Genomic DNA, 7,926 nt, shown 5'->3' on the forward strand with positions numbered 1-7,926 from the left:
AGAGAGAGAAAGAAAAAGAAAGAGAAAAGAAAAGTTCAATGTTCATCTCAATTCTCTGAATCTACAATTTAAAGATGTAATATTAAAAGGCAAGCAAAAAATAAAAAGGCATAATAGCAATTTTAAATATTAAAATTCTCTAATTGTTCATCTTGATTTCATCTTTTAAGTTTCTCTCTTTAATTTCTTTATTGGGGAATTAATGTTTTACATTTGACAGTAAATACAATAATTTGTACATGCATAATAGTTTCTCTCTTTTTTTACTGGAGCACTGATCAACTCTAGTTTATTTATAGTGGTGTGAGGGGTTGAACCTGGGATTTTCAGAGCCTCAGGCAAGAGAGTCTCTTTGCATGATCATTATGCTACCTACCCCCGCCCCATCTTTTAAGTCTCAACATTCTAATTTGCTATGGTTATTTATGCTGGAGTCATGTAACAAAAGGTAAGAGATGCAGAAAAATTATGTAGGGGGATAGTAAAAAATCCCTGAACTTTCTACTAACTGGTCTTTCATTTCTAGTGTGAATGACATTGCCTCCAGCTCTTATCCTCTAACATTGCCCTGAAATTTACACCTTAATAAGAGACCACAACATGGTCTAAATACAGACTCCCCACTTCCACTACAGTTTTAGTTTTAATTTTTAAAAAATTAAGAACTCATTTTATTTACTGATAAAGGTGGAAAAACAAACACTGACTTTACCTTGTTGACTCTCACTAATGAAACTACACGGCATGTTCAGTCTGCAGCTTCTTTCCATTTGACTTGCAAGGTGTTATTTTCACACAAATGGAACTGACTGGGCAATGTGGCTGACTAGGCAGAGTTTATTCATGCAGATAGTAGCTTCCAGTCCCGTCCTAGCAGAGGAAATATTCTTGTTCAGGCTGTCAAAAAGTTCTCAGTGGAAGGAAGAGACATTTGTGAGAACTTTCCTCAGATAACATGCTTTAGTAAAAAGTGATTCTGTTCAGTTATGTTCCCTTAATATCATATATGAGTAATCTAGAACAGAAGATGGAGACTTTCTTCTTTAAAAAAATTCTATTTTAATCATCACTGGGTTTTATTGCTCTGGGATGATTTTATTTTTTTCACATAAAGACAAAGAGAAAGAGAGACAGAGAGACTACAATATTAAAGCTTCCTTCAATGTTCATTGTGGTGGGGGTGGAGGGCAGGCTCGAACCTGGGTTGCACACATAGTAAAGCAGCACATTAGCCAAATAATTTATTCTGCCAACCCAACAATTTATTTATTTTTAGTAAAAAGCAAAAGATTTATGCAATCTGAAGAGAAACCAGAGTATTTCTTTTTATTTATTTTCCCTTTTGTTGCCATTGTTTTTTATTGCTGATATAGTTATTATTGTTGTTATTGATGTCATTGTTAGATAGGACAGAGAAAAATGAAAAGAGGAGGGGAAGACAGGGGGAGAGATAGACACCTGCAGACCTGCTTCTCCTCCTGTGAAGCGACTCACCTGTAGGTGGGGAGCTGGGGCTCTAACTGGGATCCTTATGTTGGTCCTTGCGCTTCACTCCACATGCACTTAACCTGCTACTCTACTGCCTAATTCCCTTTTTTTTTTTTCTTTTTTCAAGATTTTATTTATTTATTAATGAGAAACATTAACCAGAAACTCTGGTACGTGTGCTGAACTCATGCTTGTATCTAGTGTGCCACCTCCTGGACCAATTTATTTATTTTTTAATTTACTTTTTATTATCTTTTACTTATTTACTGGATAGAGACAGCCAGAACTCAAGGGGGAAGGGGGTGGTGGAGAGGGATAGAGACAGAGAGACCTCTGAAGGCCTGCTTCACTCGAAAAGCTTTCTCTTTGCAAGTGCGGACTGGGGACTAGAATGCGAGACCTTACACATTGTAACCAGGTGTGCCATCACCCCAGCCCCCCCAGCCCTGTTGTTAAAATTCCATGGCTCTGGCCTGGCTGGCTTGCTTCACAGCCGGGTAACAGAGATGCGGAGACAACGGCTGGGCAGGGAAGCTGTATTTCTTTATTCAGGAACAACGATTCATAAACTAAGACAAACTAATCACCAAACAGAACTCTGCTGTCTCTTTGCAGCGGCACAAGCACTCTCTCTCTTACTCTGGAACTCAGGAACCCTCCAACTCTGGCACTCTGAAACTCTTCAACTGTGGAACTCTCTCTTACTCTGTAACTCTGAAACTCTCGAACTCAGGAACTCAGGAACTCTCGGACTCAGGAACCCTCTCTCGGGGTTCCTTGGGGCGGGGCCAAGCAGGCCTGCAAAATTAACTGGACTGATCCAATTCTCTTGGCGGGGGAGGGCTAGAACAAACCAATGTAAAGCATACGACACAGCCCTACAGTTTACTTTTAAGAGAATGAGGCAGAAAGTGAAAGAAAGGTCAGAACTTTGCTATGGCATGTGCCACACCGGGGATTAAAGCTGAACATCTTTCTGAACACAAATGTAGTCTGGGAGCTAAGATACCATGCTGCCTTGCAGCACTCACTGGCACTGCCAAAAGCAAAAACAAAAACCCTTGGTGCCTGCACATCTTAATATGTGTGCTCTACTGGAGACACCATCTGGCATATGCATGTAAGGAAGTAAAATGCAAAGATTAAAATAATTTAATCCAAAATCTCTATAACTGAACCATACATAATGTGTTACATGCTCACCTGTGACTCTAGAACACATCAAACACGATTTATTTGAGAAGTAAAGCTCAAAGCTAAACATCTGTCTTCTAATTACCTTCTTCAAGAAGCAAAACTAGGGAAGTTTGACATAAGTGCTAAATAGGCATCTATCCAAAGAACACAAAACATCTAAAGAGATCTGTACACACATATGTTCACCACAGTGCTATTGGTAATAACCAAAATTGAAAACAACCTGAGTTTCCAGTGACAGATGAGTTTAGGGAGATGTGGTATAATCATACCCAACTGCAAGAAATGATGAAATCTCTTGTTACAAGTTCGATGGAATTTGAAGGAATCCTATTAAGTGAAGTAAATCAGGAGAAGGGTCATACAGGCTGGCCTTACTGATAAGTGGAACTTAAATTAAGAAAGGGAAAACAAGGGAGTCGGGCAGTAGCACAGCAGGTTAAGCGCACATGGCGCAAAGTACAAGGACCAGCCTAAAGATCCCAGTTCGAGCCCCTGGCTCCCCACCTGCAGGGGAGTCGCTTCACAGGCGGTGAAGCAGGTCTGCAGGTGTCTGTGTTTCTCTCCCCCTCTCTGTCTTCCCCTCCTCTCTCCATTTCTGTCTGTCCTATCCAGCAATGACAACATCAACAATAACAATAATAACTACAACAAAACAAGGGCAACAAAAGAGAATAAATAAAATAAAATTTTTAAAAAAGAAAGGGAAAACATAGAGTAAAACTTTAAGGGAGTTGGGTGGTAGCACAGCAGGTTAAGCGCACGTGGCGCAAAGTACAAGGACCAGCCTAAAGATCCCGGTTCGAGCCCCTGGCTCCCCACCTGCAAGGGAGTCGCTTCACAGGCGGTGAAGCAGGTCTGCAGGTGTCTGTCTTTTTCTCCCCCTGTCTTTCCCTCCTCTCTCCATTTCTCTCTGTCCTATCCAACAATGACGACATCAACAATAACAATAATAACTACAACAAAACAAGGGCAACAAAAGAATAAATAAATAAAAATTTTAAAAAAGAAAGGGAAAACATAGAGTAAAACGTTAAGGGAGTTGGGTGGTAGCACAGCAGGTTAAGCGCACGTGGCGCCAAGTGCAAGGACCCCATTAAGGATCCTAGTTGGAGCTCCCAGCTCCCCACCTGAAGGTTGCTTCACAGGCAGTGATGCAGGTCTGCAGGTGTCTTTCTCTCCCCCGTCTGTCTTCCCCTACTCTCTCCATTTTTCTCTGTCCTATCTAATAATGACATCAGTAACAACAACAATAATAACTACAACAACAAAAAACAAGGACAACAAAAGGGAAAATAAATATTAAAAAGAAAAGAAAACTTTAATTAGCTATGGTCTAATGCTGCAGACCCAATAACTCTAAAGAGAGGTGGGAGGGGATTTCTGGGAAAGGATAATATGCATCACTGTCTGAAGGCTGGTGATTGTACGTGGTCATTAGGAACAGGAGAAGAAGGAGAGATAAGTCACAAAAATATAAATGTATATATATATTTTTTATTTACCAGAGCTCTGTTTGACTATGATTTATGGTGGTGCGGGGGATTGAAACTGGGACCTGTGGTGCCTCAGGCATGAAAGGCTTTTTGCATAACCATTATGCTATCTCCTCAGCCCTTTTCACAAAAACAGAAAAACTAAAATGAGATTTCAAAATTGTGTAATTTTTTATTTTTTAATATTTTATTTATTTATTAATGAGAATGATAGGAGGAGAGAGAGAAAGAACCAGATAACACACCAGTACATGTGCTGCCAGGGGTTGAACTCAGGACCTCATGCTTGAGAGTTCAGTACTTTATCTATTGTGCCACCTTCCAGATCACTTAATTTGTTTTATTTAAAAACCTTTCTGTATCTATCGTGCCACCTTCCAGATCACTTAATTTGTTTTATTTAAAAACCTTTCTGTAAAATAGTACTCCAAGTGTGATTACAACCTGGAGTACTATGGAAGAAAAGCAGACTCAATTCGTTGAAATTATACTTGGCATAGGATCTACCAGCCAAAATGAAATGCTATCTCATTTTCTGTGTTATCATTTTCGACAGATACTAATCTTATTAAAGCAAGTGCATACTGATATAAAGATGAAACTATTTGGTGTAGTCCACAAACTTAACCTGAATTCTTTTTATCCAAAGAAACTATAACTCTTTTTTTTTTAAAATCTATACAGCAGGGGGAAACAAACCTCAAGGTTCATACACATGCACATTACCTCTGATTGGCCTCCCCAGTTCATCTTTTTTTTTTTCCTCCCACCATTTATTATTGCCAGGACTCAGTGCCAGTCTTCTCTTTTCTTTTCATTATACAGAGAAAAAGGAGAAGGAGAGAGTTTTTTTAAAAAAAGATTTTCTTCTTCCTTTTTTAAAAAAATTTATTTATTTTTTCCCCCTTTTTTTGCCCTAGTTGTTGCAGCCTCGTTGCGGTTATTATTGCCATTGTTGACGTTGCTTTGTTGTTGGATAGAACAGAGAGAAATGGAGAGAGGAGGGGAAGACAGAGAGAGGGGGAGAGAAAGATAGACATCTGCAGACCTGCTTCACCGCCTGTGAAGCGACTCCCCTGCAGGTGGGGAGCCGGGGGCTCGAACCGGGATCCTTATGCCGGTCCCTGCGTTTTACGCCACGTGCGCTTAACCCATTGCGCCACCACCCAACCCCCTTAAATTTATTTTTATCCAACAAGAAGCCATAACTTTATTAATGATAGAAACAGTACAAATTTCAAACTATAAGCTACAGATACTCTTGGAATAATGCCCCGCCCCCCCAAAAGTATTTTTTTTTCCAGATGGTTACACTGTTAGTTCCATAATAGCATTTACAAAATCATTACTGTTGTTCTTCAGGGCTCGAACGGCCTTTGCTCTTGAGACATTTGCTTGTGACATGATTAATTCTATGTCCTTAAGTTCGACACCGGTTTCATCAACCTCTTCCTCCTCTTCACTCTCCTCTTGTACAGTTGCAGTTTGAGTGCTTTCTTGGATGTTTGAGACAGCCTCACCCTGAAGTTTGAATTTCTCAGCAGCTGCTATCTGTGCTTGCTGAGATAAATGTTCAATCTTTGCTTCTCCAAAAACTATGTAGGTATCTGATGTTGGGCTTTTGTAGACATCTGGCTTTGTGAAGACAAAAAGGATACTCTTTGATTTTTGGATAGTGACTCTAGTAACCCCTGTAACCTGCCGAAGGCCCAGTTTGGATATAGCCTTTCGTGCCTTCTTTCACTCGGGTTCTGTTTCGCTTTCCTGACTGGTTCTTCATGGATTTCAGCTGCTGCCGCCAGCTGAGCGTGTTGTGTGGTTCCTTGTGTGGAATCCTGTTCCTCACGCTCTGGTACTGACTCCTCGCTATCAGATTCTGTTCCAGACCTTGTCTCAGCCTGTGGCTGTGGCAACTCTGTAGCAGGGGCGGTTTCTGTGGCTTCCCCGGGCACTGTGTGCGGGAACGCGGAACCAAGATGGCAGCAGGAGAAGGACAGCGAGGGAGCATGACCTACGCCTGTTGCCGAAGGGGAGATCCTTCCTTTTTCTTTCTTCTTCTCCTTCTCCTTCTTCCCTTTCCCCTTCCCCTTCCCCTTCCCCTTCTCCTTCTTCTTCTTCCCCTTCTTCTCCTTCCTCCTCCTCTTCCTTCTTCTTCTTCTTCTCCTCCTTCTTCTCCTTTTTTCTCCTTCTCCTTCTTCTTCTCCTCCTTTTTTTCTCCTTTTTCTCCTCCTCCTCCCCCTCCCCTCCCCCCTCCTTCTTCCTTTTTTTTTTTTTTTTGCTTCCGGGGTTATTGCTGGGGCTCCGTGCCTGCACTACAAAACCACTGCTCCTGCCACTGTTTTTTTTTTTTTCCCGATTTTTTTTTTTGATAGGACAGATAGAAATTGAGAGAGGATGGGAAAATAGAGAGGGAGAGAGACAGACACCTGCAGACTTGCCTCACCACTTGTGAAGCCTACCCCAGGATCCTTGCGCGGGTCTTTGTGCTTCCTACTATGTGCTCTTAACCCGGTGAGCCACCGCTGGGCTTCCGGGCTCCCTCTCAATGATTTTTTTTTTTTTTTTTTTTTGCCTCCACGGTTATTTCTGGGGCTCCGTGCCTGCACCAGGAATACACTGCTTCTGGGGGGCATTTTCCCACTTTTGTTGTCATTGTTGTTATTGGATAGGATAGAGAGAAATTGAGAGGAGGGGAAGATAGAGAAAGGGAGAGATAGACACCTGCAGACCTGTTTCATCACTTGTGAGGTGACTCCACAGCAGGTGTGTGTGGGGGGGCAGGGGCTCGAACCGGGATCCCTACCCAGCCCTTGCACTTAACCCACTGCGCTACCACTCGACCCCCTCCCCCCCTTTTTTCTAAGATAATGCCGGGATTACATTTGGGACTTTGGAGCCTCAGACATGAAGGTCTTTTGACCAACCTCTATGCTATCTCCCTGGTCCCTGAATCTTTTTTTTTTTTTTTGAGAGAGAGAGAGAAGAGAAAGAGAGGCACTCTAATATTGTCCCACAAGCACAGGCCATGGAGCTTCTCAAATGCCATTCATGGTGCTCCCATACAGGCAGACCCTGAACCTCAAGCACAGGACATAGATTCTACCAGGTGAGCTATCTTTCAACCCTATAATTACGTTAAAGACTTTTTTCAATCTAATTAGCTTTTTGTTAAAATGAACTTTCCCTTAGTTTACTGGAGTGGGGAGCACTTTGTTAGAGGTTGATCACCACACCCTTTCCCCCAGTACCAAAGACAAAGCATGTGCTTTGTGCCTCAGGATTAGGGAAATAGTTAAGATGGAGAGGAAGAGAAATTTGCTTTTCCAGCTTCTCTAACTTCCCATGTAGCCTACTGAGAAAAGCAAGTATCCCTTGGGAGGAAACAACAAAAGTGCCACAGTAGATGGATGGATGAATCCTACTTCCCTGCAGATTCCTGGAGTTCTTGCCTTTTATTAGTGTTCAGAATTTAGAGTATTTGTTTATTATTTATTTATTTATTTTAGTTTTTTAAAATTTATTTTCCCTTTTTGTCGCCCTTGTTCTTTTTCATTGTTGTTGTAGTTATTATTGTTGTTGATGATGTCATTGTTGTTAGATAGGACAGAGAGAAATGGAGAGAGGAGGGGAAGACAGAGGGGGAGAGAAAGATAGACACCTGCAGACCTGCTTCACCACCTGTGAAGCGACTCCCCTGCAGGTGGGGAGCCTGGGGCTCGAACCTGGATTTTTACACCGGTCCTTA

General features: G+C 41.8%; 1 pseudogene; it reads right to left on the bottom strand.

Annotated features, from left to right (window-relative positions):
• Positions 1-5,468: 5,468 nt before the first annotated feature.
• On the bottom strand, positions 5,469-6,211 carry LOC103125425 (nascent polypeptide-associated complex subunit alpha-like; annotated as a pseudogene).
• Between the last annotated feature and the right edge of the window lie 1,715 nt (positions 6,212-7,926).

Source organism: Erinaceus europaeus, chromosome 10 (assembly GCF_950295315.1).
Source record: "Erinaceus europaeus chromosome 10, mEriEur2.1, whole genome shotgun sequence".
Classification (NCBI taxonomy): Eukaryota; Metazoa; Chordata; class Mammalia; order Eulipotyphla; family Erinaceidae; genus Erinaceus; species Erinaceus europaeus.